We start from the raw sequence: 19,207 nt of genomic DNA, 5'->3' as shown, positions 1-19,207 counted from the left end.
AAAAAAATGTAGGCCTACAATGGGCTTCAATATTAAGGTGGGCCTGTTACAGACAGTCCCATAACTGTAGGAATATTGTACAACTATATAAACTGTTCATTTATTTATTTAATGATATGGTATGAAGGGTAGTAATGATTAATTATTAAAAATCTGTAAAAATGTTTGTACTGAGTCAAAGAATATTCTTGTGACATACCTAGACCTACATATAGGCTTTTATCGCTTGGTTTGTATAGGCCTAAATGAGAAAAGTAATCCAAATACAGGGAGGAACGGATTCGGAAATAGGATAGGCCTACAGGTTAACATCTGAAAATAATTTGTCATAGTAGGCCTACAGCATCAATGTAAGGAGAAAAACCATGTCGACAGCTTAGGCTATAGACAAGCTAAGCTCGTATTTACGCATGGTCCACTTGAGCCCGGACCTAGGGCGGAAAATTCGTAGCAGCCGCAAAATTTTAAGAAAATAGAAAAAATCGAGCTATCTTGAATTTTGAACATACCGGTACTGCAAATAGCATGGCACTTGGTTAAAGACAATCTTCTTACTATTATTTTAAAGTTAACCACCCTTACTTCAATATTTTTTCGCTTGCGATATTTTCCTACTTCGCAGATGCCTGCTTTAGATAGTAGCACAAATATTAAATTTGTTGTTACATGCCACTTTTTTTACAGTTTGGCTGTAAGATTTGTGTGGAGGCGCAAAAATTTTTGGGCCCATGGGCATAGTACTACATAAATATGGGGCTATAGACCTATCCTATCTTTAACATTGCGAATATGATTTATTCCACATATTAGAATAACTGGACGCTAATAGCACAATTTTAAGAGTGAAAAAAAGACATGAGATTATTTATCCAATACTTCACCGATTCACCGACAGATGTCGGGGCATATCACTTTTCCTTCCTCTTTAATTAAGAAGAGCAAAACTAGTAGCTTATGTAGGCCTATCTAGTACGTGTCAAATATCAAACAATTGTATTCTGAAAATGTGGGATGGCACAAGTTAATAAGCCTAATCATATTGTCTTATTTATGACGTGTTTACCTTTAGCATAAAATCTGCAACGCTTGTGAAATAAGGGGAAAATGGGTTAGGTAATGACATGTAACATTATTATTAACAACGAACAAGCTAAAGAAAAATAGATTCAGCCATGTTAACTTTCAAAGCTTGGCCACGTTCATAACATTACCATTTTTTGTTTCAAATTTCTAATGACGAATTTAAAAGTTAAACAATTTTATAACAAAACCAAAGGGATATACCTACATTTGTCAATACCGTCGTTCAATCTGCTAAAACTTACTGTGAGTGGAAGTAGTCAATTTTAACTGAAGATTTAGAATTATTTAATATACCGCCATAGCACAAAGATAATTTTTAACAAATCATTATCTTTGTTCGAAATGTAAACAACACATGTATCTAATACAATTCTGATTTCACAATATTTTCGGTGGATTAAAGTATTATTAAGTATGTCTTTATAGTCTATGAAGGAATAGTTTCCATGTCATAAAAGTTTGTATAGATCTACTACGAAAATAAAGAGTGTTACTTTTAGTGCTTAATACATTTTATAATAGGCAGAGGCCTATTAAATGTGATTAAAGAGGAAGTGAAATAGGTAATATGTGAAGAGCTTGGTACCGGTACGAAAAAGTTAACTGTAAAATACCACAATGGAATTAAAAATTACCATAACTATATCCGCTAGCCCTGCAGAAATGTGAGATTCTTTGATGGAATCTAGTACATCAATGGGGTTAACTTAATATACTTATCAGCGTAGTCAGACATCCACGTAAGAGCAGACATAGCAGACTCACCCCAATATAACTTACAGGGAAAAAAGAACCCACCTAGAATGTTGTATGGGAATACTTATTATTAGGAGGTCTATGGGAATACTATTACGTGATTTGTCATAAAACAGTACGAATTATAATTCTTATGGATCATAAATATGTCTATATATCACTGTGATATTAAACTGCAATACTATGTAAGTAGCTAGCTTATTTTTCAGAACTGTGCATCAGTGCGGACAGATCTAAAATCTAAATATGCTTCGAAATGCTAAAAACTTGTATTATCAATAGTGTAATTTGATTAAGTTATAGTTGATTATAAATTTATCAATAATAGCCTACGTTGTAGTTTTTTGTGCGTTCACGATATAAATGTAGACTAATATCCATTTATTGGGATATAATAGACTATGTATTTTTACCAAGTATTCATTACTCTTAATAAATAACAGTGCAATTATTTCTTAGATGTAAAATTCAGAAAACATTAACATATGGTAGGTCAATATTATAATCGGTCCAACGTCAGCATCAATAAATAATTTATTAATTGTGCTACCATATTAAAAATAATTCTACCGTTGATTACATGTTCCACCGTATCTTCGCTTATACTTTATAGCAATACAATGTGTCTGTTTCAATAAATAATAATATAACAAAACTAGCTATGTTTCTAAGATTCGCTTTTGTACGAAATCATTTACGCTCTATATGAAAAATTGAGTTCTGTCTGAAATGAAGTCACTTATACGGTATTACATTTGTTCGAACTGTTCAAGATACGTACAGTATGAACGCGTAGAAAATACTGGCGCCAATACGAATGAAATATGTGATCCATATTTAACTTAAAATGTGCACTCAAACAGATCTTACTGTACATTAACGTGATTTAAAATAAATGTGTTAATAAGATGTGTGCCGTGTTAATGAGTGTAAAGCAGATGCTGTTCATTAATTTTTCACAGTCGTTCTGCACATTCACTCTTGAAATCTATACATACTGCGGTATTCATATTACAGTTCACATCGAGATGTAAATTATAACACAGTAACAAATACAATCTTTTCCGTCACCAAACAAATAACTTACTATCACTGTATAAGCTGAAATTATTTTCGACTGAACAGGATCACAAAAAGAATTAAATGAAACAATCCCTGGCACTGTATGTAGTAGGAGAGGGGAGAAATTCATTAAATTATGCAGAAAGTGGGACGATTTACTGAGCGAAAGGAACAATCGTGCACAGTGGGACATATTACCCGCAATAAAAATTGGGAGTTGAATAAAGGATGCATTAGAATTTCAGATTTTATGTTCGTATAAAATTCAATGGTTTCTATGTAATTTTAGCATACGTCAATATTTCGATGTTCAAGTTTATAATACAAGATCAATAGTTACTAGGATATAAAGAGTCTTTTTTACCTTGTCATCTTCCAGATTTTAATAATTCATTAATATATTCACTCTATAACATTAATATGGAACAGTTTATATGATAAAATACATATTATCATGTCACGTTTTAAAGTCACACACATTTTGCGATGCACTATATGTAATATTATTGTATGATAAAAATAACTTGTAAAATAAGATTCTCTGGTGTTGTTTCTCGTTAATAAAATCCGCCACACGAAATAGCTTTTACGTAATGGTGCGTAAGGGCATGATGCGTTTGTAATGGCGGTCCCTCTGGCAGACTACGTTCGCACACGCAACACGCACTAGTACCAGAACGAAACTGAGGCTGCCTTGCTATTACAATAACATTCCTTTACCGCACATCATAACAAAAATATCAACACTGGGGTCTTCCTTCTTATGCGCCGCCTCCTGCTATTGGCAACAACAAATCAGCGAGTGCGAAAATACAGTCGGGGTGTTCCCTAATAACCAGACACTTCAAGGTCAATGACAAATCGCTTGTAAGGGAATCCTATTCTTCAAGTTTTTTCTAGCACATCAACGCACCCCTAATCTGCCTCCCCAGACGAAGGGCCAGACGGAATATCCAGACCTACCCCCACTCCGATTCCCCTTGCCACCCTCCTGTCTAGTGTCTTACGTATCATTCACACCAGAGAGGACGGAAAATAACAACCCTATTTCGCACTGTCATCCGTCACTAACACTAGCACTGCTTACTGCTACACTGGCAATGTAAGAACGGGGTTTTCACGCCTTAACAGAACTAATCTGCCCGATTTTCACCCTTACCTTGAGCAAAGCCCACCTGCTAGTTGGTTTCTAACCAACCCGGCGATCCGCTCCTGCCTTCCCTTCTCGTCTGCTGGTCAACAACCTTGCACTCCATCTACCCTCCCGATCCTTGTGTTGGTGCTGCCATCTTTACACATCGTTCGCGACCTACTGCAGGATTGTGCATGGTCCATGAACATTGGGGCGGGTCGTTTGAAATATTTTTTCGGTAAGGTGGAACTACGGTTACTTTTTCGAAATTTATAATGCACTTCCATCGAACGAAATTTGAGCGAAAATTGTCACTTTGTATAGTTTTACCGCACTTTAAAACCTCATATTTTAACAAGAAAACGGAAATTAAAGTTATACTTTCCCCTTTCTACATCATCGATATTAGTACCCATCTCACGCCTTAATAAAAAGACAGAAGTGAAATTCAATCTTATTTAGCACGACAGTGGGGTGATTTTTTATCTGAATTAATAGAACATTTAAGCAAGTGAAGAGTTTCACTTGTTAATGAATACACAATTCCTATTAGCCAACTATACAAGTACATTGCGTGTCCATAGCACTGTCCCAACAAACATGTTGTTCCTATCTCTCAAAATTCTCATAAGCTCATTCAATTGAGCCAATCTTTCCTTCATACTGTAAGAAACTTTCCAGTTATACCTGAACTATGTTAGGGAACAAATTATTCACAATAGGCTACGCCTAAACTTCTAACACAACGACACGTTATATACTTTCGTGAAGGAACTTACAATATATCCATAGTATAATTAATAAAATACTCCGTAATATTACTTGAACGTATTGCTTAATTTTCTTTACTCTGAATCACCGGATCTAGATTAGCTTCTTTCAATTAGGGCACCTGATAAATACAGGTGTGGTTTCGTCTCACACGCTTAAGATATCACTACATTAAAATATCAACTATGATCACCTTATATGGAAAATCTATTAACTTTTTTAGTTTCCGATTACGACACTAGTGTACATCGAACTAGTCGTTGGTCAAAATTGTATAATATGTAGAGAAACAACTGGAAACACTTTTACACATCATAGTATTAGAATCGAGGTGGCAATAAAACAACTTGGTTACCAAGGAAACGAAAATAACTTACCTGTTTTGTAAGAGAAGAAGAATGTTTCACAAAATGTTAATGACTCCGGTAGCGTTGTATGAAATGAACCACTTCCTCAATTACATATTCTGCGCATTTGAATAGGCGAGTGTTTATATCTTAGTAGCACGACACCAGATATGTTTTATGGGAACTACCAAAATTTTACTCTAAGTTACATATGTGATAAAGAAACTAAAATGGCAACAAAACACCAAGACACTCAACAGTATATTATAATTTTAAAAATTGCTTGTAAAGATAACATCCGCTGCTACATCCAACTTCTCTACTCGGATGGGAACTCGTCGCGACTGCTAGCTTCGTCCGGCCACGCATACACGCACGAAAAACGCACTCACGCGCACTTTTTTCACGCACACTAGTCTCTCCTATATCCTAAACTATACTAACGCAGTGCTATGCAAGAGAGAAGGCTTTTTTTACTCCCCTTTCCCTGCTGGGCCCTCCCGTTAACTCTACAAGTTGGCTGTAGACTACATAACTGCAACCTTTCATCAGAAACAGCTCGCACGAAAATTGTGTAAAAGGGGGGAAAAAAATTTCTGGACGATGAAGGGGGTTAAGAGGGGGTGTAGGCGGGCAAGAGAGGTCGACAGAAGAAGGGGTGGGGTGAGGAGTCTGATAGCGCATGGAATCGAATGAAAGGGGGGAAATGAGGGGAGGAAACTGAGGGTCGTAGACTAGGCGGAACGTGGACAAGAGGGGGTGCGGGACACACGGACTGGTTTCCCTCAGTTACGACTTTTATCAGGACATGCGTGCCTGTGCGCCGAGTCCAAAATTCCCTGCGTAATAACTATTTCTTTCCGTAGCAATATGAACCTCACTAATAATAATAATAATAAATAATAATAATAATAATAATAATAATAATAATAATAATACTCTGATAAGATAGGCAGCATCCATCAACCCTCAGTGCTATAGGCTACAACAGCAAACAGCAAAACATAACTGACAAGTTTGATAAACACTAGACTATATGAAGGGTTCAGAGCCATATCGAAAAAGAGAGGAGAATTGGGAGGACAAATTTAAAGGTACGCAAAACGCGTCCTTACAAGGGGTTCGAGGCTGCAAGAAACTAAATATGTGAGCTCCAAGCCTGTTGGCCACTAGTCTCACTCCTGGTTACGCTGCTCCACTGAAGGAGCTCTAGAAAATTTTGAAGGGGAAAACCGAAAATGGACGTAACCTCTTAGGTACCACATAAGCGAGGGGGATGGAAATGTGATCAAAATGATCACGAGACGGGACGAGGAGGAGATGGCTGGTGTAGATCTGCACATTGAAATGAACTGTGTCATTTCGCAGTGCAGGAGGAGTCGAGAAGACTCTGTCGTCTGTTGTTCGAGACAAGGCAGGTGAAGACCGCCAGGAGAGACGCCGTGAATTCTGAATCTGCAATTTGAAAGGTTCCCTGTCCTTTCGCATTGCGACATGAGTGACGTTGCACATGTATTTCATAATTTTATAGACTCTGAACTAAGGCTTTAAGTTGTTTGTTAGAAAAAAAAGGGGGGCTTATGGGTAAGGGCTCATTTCTCTTGGGGCTCATTCCGACATTTGTCTTAATGCCTTAGGAAAACCACGGAAATACCTTAGGCAGGATGAGTTGTCTAAATATAAGAGACTAGCCAATTTGGCTTTTAGGTAATAGGTCGATTGATTTATGAACTTAGGATAGATGTAATTATTAATTAATTTAGAGTAATTAAGAGGTTCATGGGGATATGAATGCAGGTCCGTGGCCCATTTCTTTTAGGGCTCATCCGACATTTGTCTTAGCGCTTTAGGAAAACCAAGGAAAAACCTTAGGCAGGATGAGAGCCATATTGGGTCAAGCGCCTTAGCCTATATCCAAAACTGAGAAAACAAGGGTTAAAATGAAGTGAGTATTGTAATTTAATTAAACATATAACAAGTAATAAAAAGTATGCACATTGAAACTAATAATATCTCAATCTTCATTAAACTACAGTATTCACTTAACTTTAACCCTTGCTTTCTCTGTTTTTAATAAATGGCGCTTGACCCACTATGACTCTGAACCCTTAATATATAGTTCGCAAGGAAGCTGCTTTTCATCTGCTTTGCAGAGGAAAAGGGTATGTGTCTTTTCTCTTGCTTTTGCTCTCTGTTGTTCTAAGCAGTGGCATTATGCTATGCTGAACGCTGAATTTCTAATAACGGCTCAAAAAATTCTCTCAATAGTGAAGTCAGAACGGACAAAATGCTTGCAATAGGCCTACTATTATAAATGTCAACTCGGATTTCAGTTGAATTTCGAAGAGCCTGTTCCTTGACTGGTGATGTCGACGACGATGACGGTGGTGATGATGAGTGGGAGCAGGAGGAGAGAGAAGGACGAGGATAAGAAGCAGCAGAAGAGGAAAGTTATGGAATGGGACTTATAGCAAAAGTTACGGAGTTTGTGTTGAACAAACGGCCTGTAGCGCTGTTTTTTTCCCGATAGTTCTGTCTGATCTGATATCCTTGTCATTCTCATTCCACCGTTGCTCCACTATATTTAACTTATACAAAAGGCTAATACAGACAATATAGACAAATCTCGCTCCCTTGCAATATCGCAATTGCATTAAACACAAATAACACTTGCAGTTGGAACAGAATATAGGATTAAATATGTCAAAAGTAATATTTGTATATACGAATTTGACATCAGATAATATTGAACAATGAACATGATACAATTTGTCAACAAAATAAGCAATGCCACACCAAGAACAAACATTAGCAAAACATACAGCGATAAAGACTAGGGAGAAAAGAATAGAGGCAAGATTAAGTCGTATATTTTAGAAATAGTGGTTATAAGATTGAACATTGGATTTTTGTCAGGATAAGGTCCAAGACGAGCTTATTAAGTCCGGAATGAGACAGCTCAGTAACACAACTTGACGTGATATTAGCACAGTCTAGTATGTACAGTCACGAAGCTCAGTACGTAGGGAATATGCATCCATAGATAGTTGTTAATCACTAGGATCGCTACTATCGCCTCATCACATACAATGTGAAAGAGCACCGGCACAGTCTATTGTTCCTAGTACCCTCAACAACTCAAGCTTCGTGACTGTATACTAGACTGTGATATTAGCCTGTAGGAGAGGCAAGTCAGAGTCCAGTATTGAGATTTGTAATGCTAAAAGTATCCAGAGAAAATCTCATAGCCACTTCAGTTTTCCGTACTATTAATTTCATTATTACCTATTAAATTCTTAGAATTATTTTACATCACTGATGTCGAATATTATGCCTGCCCCAAAATTAGAAGCATATTCAGCCTACATAATTTTTACTATACCCAGAGCGTTGCAACCTTGCACTTGACAGTAGATAGGCTATTTGTATTGGCAACCCTTCCTATGAAAAAGTTGACGAATGCTGTGTGGTAGCTTTCTGAGACAAACAGAACGTACCATTTTCTACCAGCTGCTACACGAAGCACTGCTGTGTTGTCGGAATGCTACATGCTGTGTTACATGGTGTTAGTACCACGCGCGTAGTTTGTGTGTTAGTGTCATAAAGTTATAAATAATTTGTAGCGCTGTTGTGAAATGTCGCAAAAAAGACGATGTTCAGAAAATAACTCGTGTTATGAGAACCCTTTGCGTAAATAGTTAGGCGTCAGAAGTGGTGCGAATGACTCGTCAATTTTACAAAGAGGAGAAGAAATTTGGCCGTATACATGGACGTTTATTCATTCCTGTAGGCTAGTTAATGTAATATAGCAGACAAACAATTTCAGGCCTCTTTAACAGAACAGAAATAAAGAACGGAGCTACATAGCAATTGCCATTTGAATTGCAAATTTCGCATAAGTCAGCTGTTTGTGTAGTGGTCATTGTGCCAACGTCGCATCTCTCGCTACTAACATTATGCAAAGCTGTCAGGTGCAAGGTTATAACGGCTTGAGTATAGGTCAATTAGGCACTACTACTACTACTAGGCCTACTATTACTACTACTAGGCCTACTACTACTACTACTACTACTAGGCCTACTATTACTACTACTAGGCCTACTACTACTACTACTACTACTACTACTACTACTACTAATAATAATAATAATAATAATAATAATAATAATAATAATAATAATAATAATGGTTACACCAGCTTCTTGTCTATGCGGATGACGTGAATATGTTAGGAGAAAATCCACAAACGATTAGGGAAAATACGGGAACTTTACTTGAAACAAGTAAAGAGATAGGTTTGGAAGTAAATCCCGAAAAGACAAAGTATATGATTATGTCTCGTGACGAGAATATTGTACGAAATGAAAATATAAAAATTGGAAATTTATCCTTTGAAGAGGTGTAAAAATTAAAATACATGGGGGCAACAGTAACAAATATAAATGATACTCGGGAGGAAATTAAACACAGAATAATTATGGGAAATGCGTGCTATTATTCGGTTAACAAGCTTTTATCATCCAGTCTGCTGCCAAAAAATTTGAAAGATAGAATTTAGCCTATAAAACAGTTATATTATCGGTTGTTCTTTATGGTTGTGAAACTTGGACTCTCACTTTGAGAGAGGAACATAGGTTAAGGGTGTTTGAGAATAAGGTGCTTAGGAAAATATTTGGGGCTAAGAGGGATGAAGTTATAGGAGAGTGGAGAAAGTTACACAACACAGAACTGCACGCATTGTATTCTTCACCTGACATAATTAGGAACATTAAATCCAGACGTTTGAGATGGGCAGGGCATGTAGCAAGTATGGACGAATTCAGAAATGCATATAGAATGTTAGTTGGGAGGCCGGAGGGAAAAAGACCTTTGGGGAAGCCGAGACGTAGATGGGAAGATAATATTAAAATGGATTTGAGGGAGGTGGGATATGATGATAGAGACTGGATTAATCTTGCTCAGGATAGGGACCAATGGCGGGCTTATGTGAGGGCGGCAATGAACCTCCAGGTTCCTTAATAGTAAGTAAGTAAGTAAGTAATAATAATAATAATAATAATAATAATAATAATAATAATAATAATAATAACAATTTGCAATTATTTTCACGCTATGGGACATGGAACAGAAAGGAAGGCACGGAATTAACAATCTAAGCATTTGTGTCCAGCAACAGACACATAAAAACGATAAAATGTAAGCTTTACGTATAAATTGTCGCCAACATCATCCCACCAAGTAATAGGCTATGCGCAGTCTTGAGATTTCTATCCGTCTTTTGAGGGGACAGCAGAGAGACTCTTCCCATTAGTGCAGATTTCAATGTAGTCTTTGAATATCATGTGTTAGTCATTCTAGCCACATGATTTCTCTATTTATTTTGTAAAATGTATCTCAGTGTTGACTCTGTGATGATAAGAATTTAACATGGACACTAAATATTATTCAACTTTATCGACTTCAAAGAAACTAAATTTACAATCGGAACTAGCAGAGCCAGTCGACTCGCGAATGTAGTAGCATCGCTACTTCAGATTTAGCAAACGCCTGGAATCCCCGATTACCCGCAACGCATACGTCAGGGACGTTTGCCAAATCGCAAAACAGTTGTGCACATTTCTGTTTCATAAGCGTCGCTGTAAAAATAGGCTACTACGGGTATCTGCAACAGAATTGTAATTTTAAGCAGAAAATTTCATTACAACTTTCAATGTAGGCCTAATTAAAATATAGTGAATAATGGAGATTTACAATAATCATGTAGTCTTATTCTCACCTTAGTTGTTACCGTACTTACTGCTGAAGTTCCCAAGTTCATTTACCGGTAGGTTAGAGGCGAATTTCTGAACTAATGATTACACCATATCTTCATTTGAAGATGATGAGTTAAGTGAGGAACTCGAGAGTTTTGGTGTGCAAGACACCTGAAAGCCACTAGATCAACATGACTTTATTTCTTTTTCCAAAACCTGTTATAAAATATTTCTATTGACTAAAATAAGTATGTGAAAAGAAATTAATAACACACTTTCATCATCATCATCATCATCATCATCATCATCATCATCATCATCATCATCAATAACTGGATCTGATGATTCGGTTCGCTTTAACTTCCATAAATTAATCTTTCCATTGTTTCTGGGTCGGTGCATAGAGACTGACTTGTTGAAAGCATTGAGTGAACTCTATACTTAATTTTTCATGTGCAATCCTGAATCAGCATTGGTTGGGTCCTATACTTAGTTTTTCATGTAGAGTCGTCTAATGCCGTAATAACCCTAATCCCGTGATACTTTTTAAAAATTGAATGTCAGCCAAAGCTTTGCCGTTCGATCATAGCGCCAGACATCTTTCTCGAAAGAGTGCATCTTTCAGCTACTTTTGAGACATCGGTGAACTTTCAAACAAGATACCCAATCCCGTGACATTCAGTGAAAAAAAAAAACGTATCACGGAATTAGGGGTATCACGGCATTAGGCAACTTTACCCTGTAATCCCAAATCAGTCCCAGATTACTAGGCCTATTTGTTCTAGGGGCATGACTGCATATGTTAAGATTACAATTTTAACAAGAGAACTACAAACATAAACACATAGCTAGCTTGTACGAATAGTAATCCTCTAGTTGTATCACCTTTTTTCTAGAACAAATGTATGGAGACGCACTTCATTCCTTGAATAAACTCGACAGCTATTTCAGCAAAGTTCAAGTGATGCTTCAGTGGCAATGCAATAATGCAGAGGAATTAAGACGACACTCTCCTCATTCAAGATTTAAAGTAGTTTTTCAACCTTCTTAAACCCGAGATGGATATTTCAGCATTATCTACGTAAGCTATTGATATTGGGATAGTTAGCACAAGTCGGCCTGGGTGACGAAGTCGGTAGAGTACTGGCCTTCTGTGCCCGAGGTTGCGGGTTCGATCCCGGCACAGGTCAGTGGCAATTAAGTGTGCGACAGGCACATGTCAGTAGATTTACTGACTACTACCTCGGCAGTTGTGAGCACAAGTCGTACAATTTTCTTAACTTAGGTAAGGATTTATTGTTTCATACACTAAAAATTTGTTAGTATCTGAACTATCCAAGAAACATAATTTAGGCCAGGGCCGGGCAACTGAACGCTCCGAAGAGCAGAGGAGACCGGCTCTTGATCACGAAATACTAGTCAGCTCTCGCAGATATGGAATCCAGAGTAAAACAGCTGAGCAGAGGCGGATTACAAATTATAGATATCTATCGTGTATGGATGTAGCCCTAATAGGAATGATATTTAGTCTATCAACAGTGGGATTGAAATAAACCTATTTCAAATAATTAAAACACTCGCGTTTGAGAAAATACACTTACACAATCGGAATATATAGCTTTTAATAAGAGTATATAATTATGTAGTATAAATATTATAATGATGTCCAACTAGATGTATAAATAAATTATTTATTTTTTATATAACTACCATCAGACTTTCTCCTGGTGACATAGGATACAATAAATTCATCATTGTGTAACACAATACAAAATAGTCACTAGGCCTATATCATATCATATCATATCATATCATATCATATCATATCATATCATATCATATCATATCATATCATATCATATCATATCATATCATATCATATCATATCATATCATATCATATCATATCATATCATATCATATCATATCATATCATATCATATCATATATCATATCATATCGTATCGTATCGCATCGCATCGCATCACATCACATCATATCATAGGCCTATCATATCATATCATATCATATCATATCTGCAGTGCTTGGAAAAAGTGACATAAGTCAGTTTCCACAAACTTTTTTTGATAATTTATTGACAACTTACACTGGTTTATGTCGATTTAATTTTTTTCTGTATGAATTATTGTAATGGGAGGAATACTTATGTATTTTTTTCCAAGCGAGCAGATGTTCCGTAAGTTGTCAATAAATTATCAAAAAAGGTTTGTGGAAACTGACTTGTGTCACTTTTGCCGAGCACTACAGATATATCATTCGTCTCGTCTCGTCTCGTCTCGTATCATATCATATCATATCATATCATATCATATCATATCATATCATATCATATCATATCATATCATATCATATCATATCATATCATATCATATCATATCATATCATATCATATCATATCATATCATATCATATCATATCATATCATATCATATCATATCATATCATATCATATCATATCATATCATATCATATCATATCATATCATATCATATCATATCATATCATATCATATCATATCATATCATATCATATCATATCATATCATATCATATCATATCATATCATATCATATCATATCATATCATATCATATCATATCATATCATATCATATCATATCATATCATATCATATCATATCATATCATATCATATCATATCATATCATATCATATCATATCATATCATATCATATCATATCATATCATATCATATCATATCATATCATATCATATCATATCATATCATATCATATCATATCATATCATATCATATCATATCATATCATATCATATCATATCATATCATATCATATCATATCATATCATATCATATCATATCATATCATATCATATCATATCATATCATATCATATCATATCATATCATATCATATCATATCATATCATATCATATCATATCATATCATATCATATCATATCATATCATATCATATCATATCATATCATATCATATCATATCATATCATATCATATCATATCATATCATATCATATCATATCATATCATATCATATCATATCATATCATATCATATCATATCATATCATATCATATCATATCATATCATATCATATCATATCATATCATATCATATCATATCATATCATATCATATCATATCATATCATATCATATCATATCATATCATATCATATCATATCATATCATATCATATCATATATCATATCATATATCATATCATATCATATCATATCATATCATATCATATCATATCATATCATATCATATCATATCATATCATATATCATATCATATCAAATCATATCATATCACATTATATCACATCATATATCATATCACATAGGCCTAATATTATATTATATTATATTATATTATAAATATCCGTGGTATTTGTTATTGTCTTATTTAACAACGCTTCTTACCAAAATGTAGCACAAAAATTCAACTTCCGAAGGGAACTGAACATTTTATTAATTTTGCTGTGAGACACCAAACCTATTGTGCACAAAATTTTCAGACTTTTTTATTTGAATAATTCTTTCCTACGCTGAGAAAATGAGACAAATCGACGGGCCAGTTCAAAACGGAAACAACTAAAAATGCAAATTTTGAGACAATTGCTCTTTTTTAAGTTTCATATTGCAGTGAAAAATTCAATTAACATAATTCCAATCGGAATTTATAGTATGCCTATGTAAGAAACATCATTAACAGAATTTGGAGTAATTTCAATGATCCTTGAATTTTTCACAACACTAAAATTTAAAATACAGTTATCCCAAAACTTTGCATTTTGAGTTGTTTCCCTTTTGAACTGGTCGTCGAAATATACACCTAGATCTAAATAGGGCCTATCTGCAACTATCAATAGTCTATCTATGAATTTGTTATCTTCTTTAGTGATGAAATGGACTCCGGTAATTTAAGAACCGAATTATGCTGTAACTTACAATAACTATTAGGCTCTAAACTTAATAGACTTATGGCTCAAGTGTTTGTGATGAAATGTTGTATGGTACCGCTTGCCATTGTTGAATTTTCCCTTTGTTAACACACATATTAAATTTTTAAGAAAAAGTCTGGGTTTAAAGATCAAATATAGGCTAATAAATAATATGCTGGGAATTGAACCTTACTTCCGTTCGAGAAGAAGTATTTGATTGATTGATCCGCTTTCTCCACAAAACTGGAAAGTCAGACATTCCGCCTTGCGTTTGCGACTAAATATTTGACTTCATAAATCAAGCGTCGGAAACCAGACTAAGAGAAAGGAGGGAAGAACAAAGTTATTCGTCCTTGCTGTAAGGGCCGAAATACTGTTTTTGTTAATAGTTATGGGCAGAAATAATTCTTTCGCACTCACTTTCCTTTCCTATGAACAGGATGTTTCTTTTTATGAGGAATGTCCCTTTAGTACCTCATTACCACGGGGATGTAGTCCATTTAATTGTCAATATTGCGGGAAATAATATTCATCCTGCCTTTTTTTATTTCGCCGTGCTATACTTAGAAAAGGACTGTTACTACAACATGCCAATGCATTTTATGAACGAGAACACGCAATATATAGATTATGTGATGTCTTTCATGAGGGGACAGCATAGGATATGGTTTCATAGGCTACTCTCTCACAATGCTGGTGCCAATAATCCGATTAAAGCTAATTTTAATAGCGCAGTTCCATAGAGAAAATTACACGCGAATAAGATAGCACAGAAGCCGACTCGAACAAAGTGGTTAAACATTCATGGTTAGGCTATTTGAGAATTAAAAATATTATAGTTATAATTAGGACAGATGCAAGAATATCACAGCATTCAGTTTCGATATCAAAAATAAAGACTCGATACCCAAATACTTTTCCTCCTATGAAGTGAAATTGAAAGTTAACTCAGCGGGAAAAAAAGTATGATCTTATTAAATATTTCTTGCATTCCAAAATAATCTAGTTTCCCATGTTATCAGTTACGGGTATACTCCGTTCTACGTTACATAATCATACCCTATTCCTACGTTATATCCGCGCTACCTCGCTCGACAGGTTCACACACTGATACACTGCCGAACACGCGTAGGCCTACAAATTGGTAGATTCTTATGAAACAGTTATTCATATGAGAAAATAAATAAAGGAGGAAGGAAAGAGAAAAGGAATAAAAATAATGAAGGAAAAAAGAAAGGAAAAGTGAGTAAATAATAATAACAATAATAATAATAATAATAATAATAATAATAATAATAATGAGGAAGGAAAAAACAAAGGAAGAGTGAGTGGACGAATGAATGAATATAATAATAATAATAATAATAATAATAATAATAATAATAATAATAGTAATAATTAGGAAGGAAAAAACAAAGGAAGAGTGAGTGGACGAATGAATGAATGATAATAATAATAATAATAATGAGGAAGGAAAAATAAAAGGCAGAGTGAGTGGATGACTGAAAATAATAATAATAATAATAATAATAATAATAATAATTTCTCCCCTAAAGCTTATATAAAAGTATTTCCAAATACAAATCAAGTGAACACTGTTCGATTCTCTGAAGGAAATTGAATAGCTGTCTATCTCATACGAGCATAGAGATTGGGCGTGTTCTTTGTCTTTTGTTATCTTAATATAGGTAGATGATAAAGGTATATACAGTCACGAAGCTTGAGTTGTGAGGGTGCTAGGAACAATAGACTGTGCCGGTAATATTTCGCATTGTCTGTAATGAGGCGATATTAGCGATTCTAGTGGTTAGCAACTGTCTATGGATACATATTTACTACGTATTGAGCTTCGTGACTGTATATACTAGACTGTGGTATCATGCTGATCACAACGTAAGCGAGGAGTCTTGCTGCCAGTGGACAACTTCACGGGAATATATTGAAAAATAATATTAATAATAATTAAATGCTTTGAGAATGAGATAAAGATGGTGTAAAAATGGAAGTGAAAGATTATTATTTCTAGAACGTCTGCTCGCTTCCGTTTTTCTAGCATAGTCCAAGATTTGCAGTTAAAGTAACTCAGGGTGCTATTCATAGACATTTCGCAGCACGCGCTACGAGCGTACTAAGCTAGCCCCGGCTATCCACTGGTTACTAGTACAGAATTCAAATCATATCCTATCGCTAACACTGGTTTATGAATACGAAAAACGCTGATCATCCACCGGAAGCCCGCGCTAAAAATGTCTATGAATACGGCCCTCAAGTATTAATTACAAAGAAAGCTTCACAAAAAAAAATAAGTTAATTTTCGTCTCAAATATTACGCTATCGTCTTTAGTAGTCTAAGTTACACTTCGTCATCTCGCAGTGACCGACTCATCTACAACAGGAGACAGTCGGATGTTCTTCAGATTGGCCTTTCTAACGTGTCAAACGCCAAATTAACACATTTTCTAATCCACTCTCACTTCGTTGTTACAACCGGAAGTTTTAGATCCTGAATAACATTAACCTGGAGTTTTTTTTTTTTGATAGTAGCCTATGATCGATGAGTACCCAGAACCATCAAAACCATAGGTACACACCAGTAAAATGTGTTTAGTGAAATACAGTAAGTATTTAGTATATAGCCTACATAACTTTCTTCGTTTCGCTCAGGTCAACGTATAGCAATATGTTGTTGAAATTTCTCCGTCGTATATATGTAAAATAAATGCGATAGGAAGTCAACATATTAAAGTATGGGTCGATTCAAGTTTGTCGAGTATAGCAAAATTCGATAATCGCCGATGTTCGCTCTGTAGAAAGAGGCCTGTCGTGTTTGTTCCACCTTGTTATGAAAATGTTCGCTGTCGTCCTTCATGTTTTAACCGCTTAGGCCTAAGGATTTTATTATTATGATGTACCGAAATATGATATTTCCGTGCAGTAATTATGCGTTACCATATTATGATGAAGGATGGGTAGAACGGAGAAAAATTCTCTCCGGCACCGGGACTCGAATCCGGGTTTTCAGCTCTACGTCCTGACGTTTTATCTATTAAGGCACACCGCATTCCAGTCCCAGCTGAAACCCCGGATTTGAGTCTTGGTGCCGGAGAGAATTTTTCTCTGTTCTCCCATCCTTCATCGTAAGGTAACGCAGAATTCCTGCACGGAAATACCATATCTACTTCGGTACATTATAATAATATATTATAATACGCGTAAGTAATCTCTTGGGGTGCTATTCATAGACATTTCGCTAGCCCGCGCTACGAGCGTGCCCCGGCTATCGACTGATTACTTGTACAGGATTGATATTATATCATATCGCTAACACTGGTTTATGAATACGAAAAACGTTAGTTCTCTGATCATCCACCGGAAGCCTGCGCTAAGAATGCCTATGAATATAGCCCTTGGTGATTCAAGACGGCGCTCATTCCGTCGGATCCTGGCTACTTAGACACTCGTAATGAGTGCACCTCTGTACAAGTGTGTTGGACATTGCGCCACTGTCACATATTCTGTGACACAGTACATGGGGGTAGGCCACCTAAGGGAAAGCTGAGAGGTAGAACTTAAACTGAGAGGGATTCAATCCGGCATTGGGGCTGGAATCCGGTGTGGCTTAGTGAATAAAGCGTCAGTATGTAGAGCTGAAAACACGGTTCGAATCCCGGTGCCAGAGAGAATTTTTCTGTTCTACCCATCCTTCATCTAAGGATTTTAGCACAGATGTTACGATTAGTTTTTTTCTCTCATTTTCGAACATTGTATGCATGCATGTATGTATGTATGTATGTATGTATGTATGTATGTATGTATGTATGTATGTATGTATGTATGTATGTATGTATGTATGTGTATGTTTTATTCTTTGTTTTCTTCAACGCCACATTAAACATTATACTCCCGTGATTTGGGATTAGCAGGACTCTTGAGTCCTACATAGCACAACGCAGGCCGCAACAATGACAACAAACATCCATGCTGTATGAGACATTCGAAATGACTACGGCTTGGCCTATATTATTATCAAATTTCTGTGTCACAGAAGTTTGATAAAATATTATATGATGAAATCTTTTACAGTGTAATATAGCGTCTTTGATCACATCTAGTTGTGACATAGTTCTGTGATAAAAGTTATGGTCATCATCATACCTTTGATAAAATCTTTGACTAAGAAGAAAGAAAATGGCGGACATAAAGTACATATGGTCTGTGTGACAAATGTGAAGAGCCATCAGCCACTTGGGATGCTGTGCTTAGTGACAATAAATCATAGATTATATCATATCATATCATATATATCATATCATCATATCATGTGATTTCACACACCATATA

The 19,207-nt window shown here is 35.5% G+C and overlaps 1 protein-coding gene across 4 annotated transcripts in view; it reads right to left on the bottom strand.

The window, feature by feature from the left end:
- Positions 1–19,207, bottom strand: part of LOC138702839 (broad-complex core protein-like) — a 317,014-nt gene that overhangs the window by 46,952 nt on the left and 250,855 nt on the right. Inside the window, exon 1 of one of the 4 annotated variants that reach the window (XM_069830180.1) lies at positions 5,182–5,655. The exons of 1 other annotated variant lie outside the window; for it this stretch is intronic. The gene's annotated coding sequence lies outside the window, so the exon portion shown is untranslated. Of the gene's footprint in view, positions 1–3,265; positions 4,013–4,060; positions 4,127–5,181; positions 5,656–19,207 lie in introns of those variants that run through there. 2 more of the 4 variants (XM_069830198.1, XM_069830189.1) reach the window with 2 other exon arrangements.

Source organism: Periplaneta americana, chromosome 1, assembly GCF_040183065.1.
Source record: "Periplaneta americana isolate PAMFEO1 chromosome 1, P.americana_PAMFEO1_priV1, whole genome shotgun sequence".
In the NCBI taxonomy this organism is placed as follows: Eukaryota; Metazoa; Arthropoda; class Insecta; order Blattodea; family Blattidae; genus Periplaneta; species Periplaneta americana.
The sequence above is the reverse complement of the archived record's forward strand: the minus strand, read 5'-3'. Positions and strand labels throughout refer to the sequence as shown.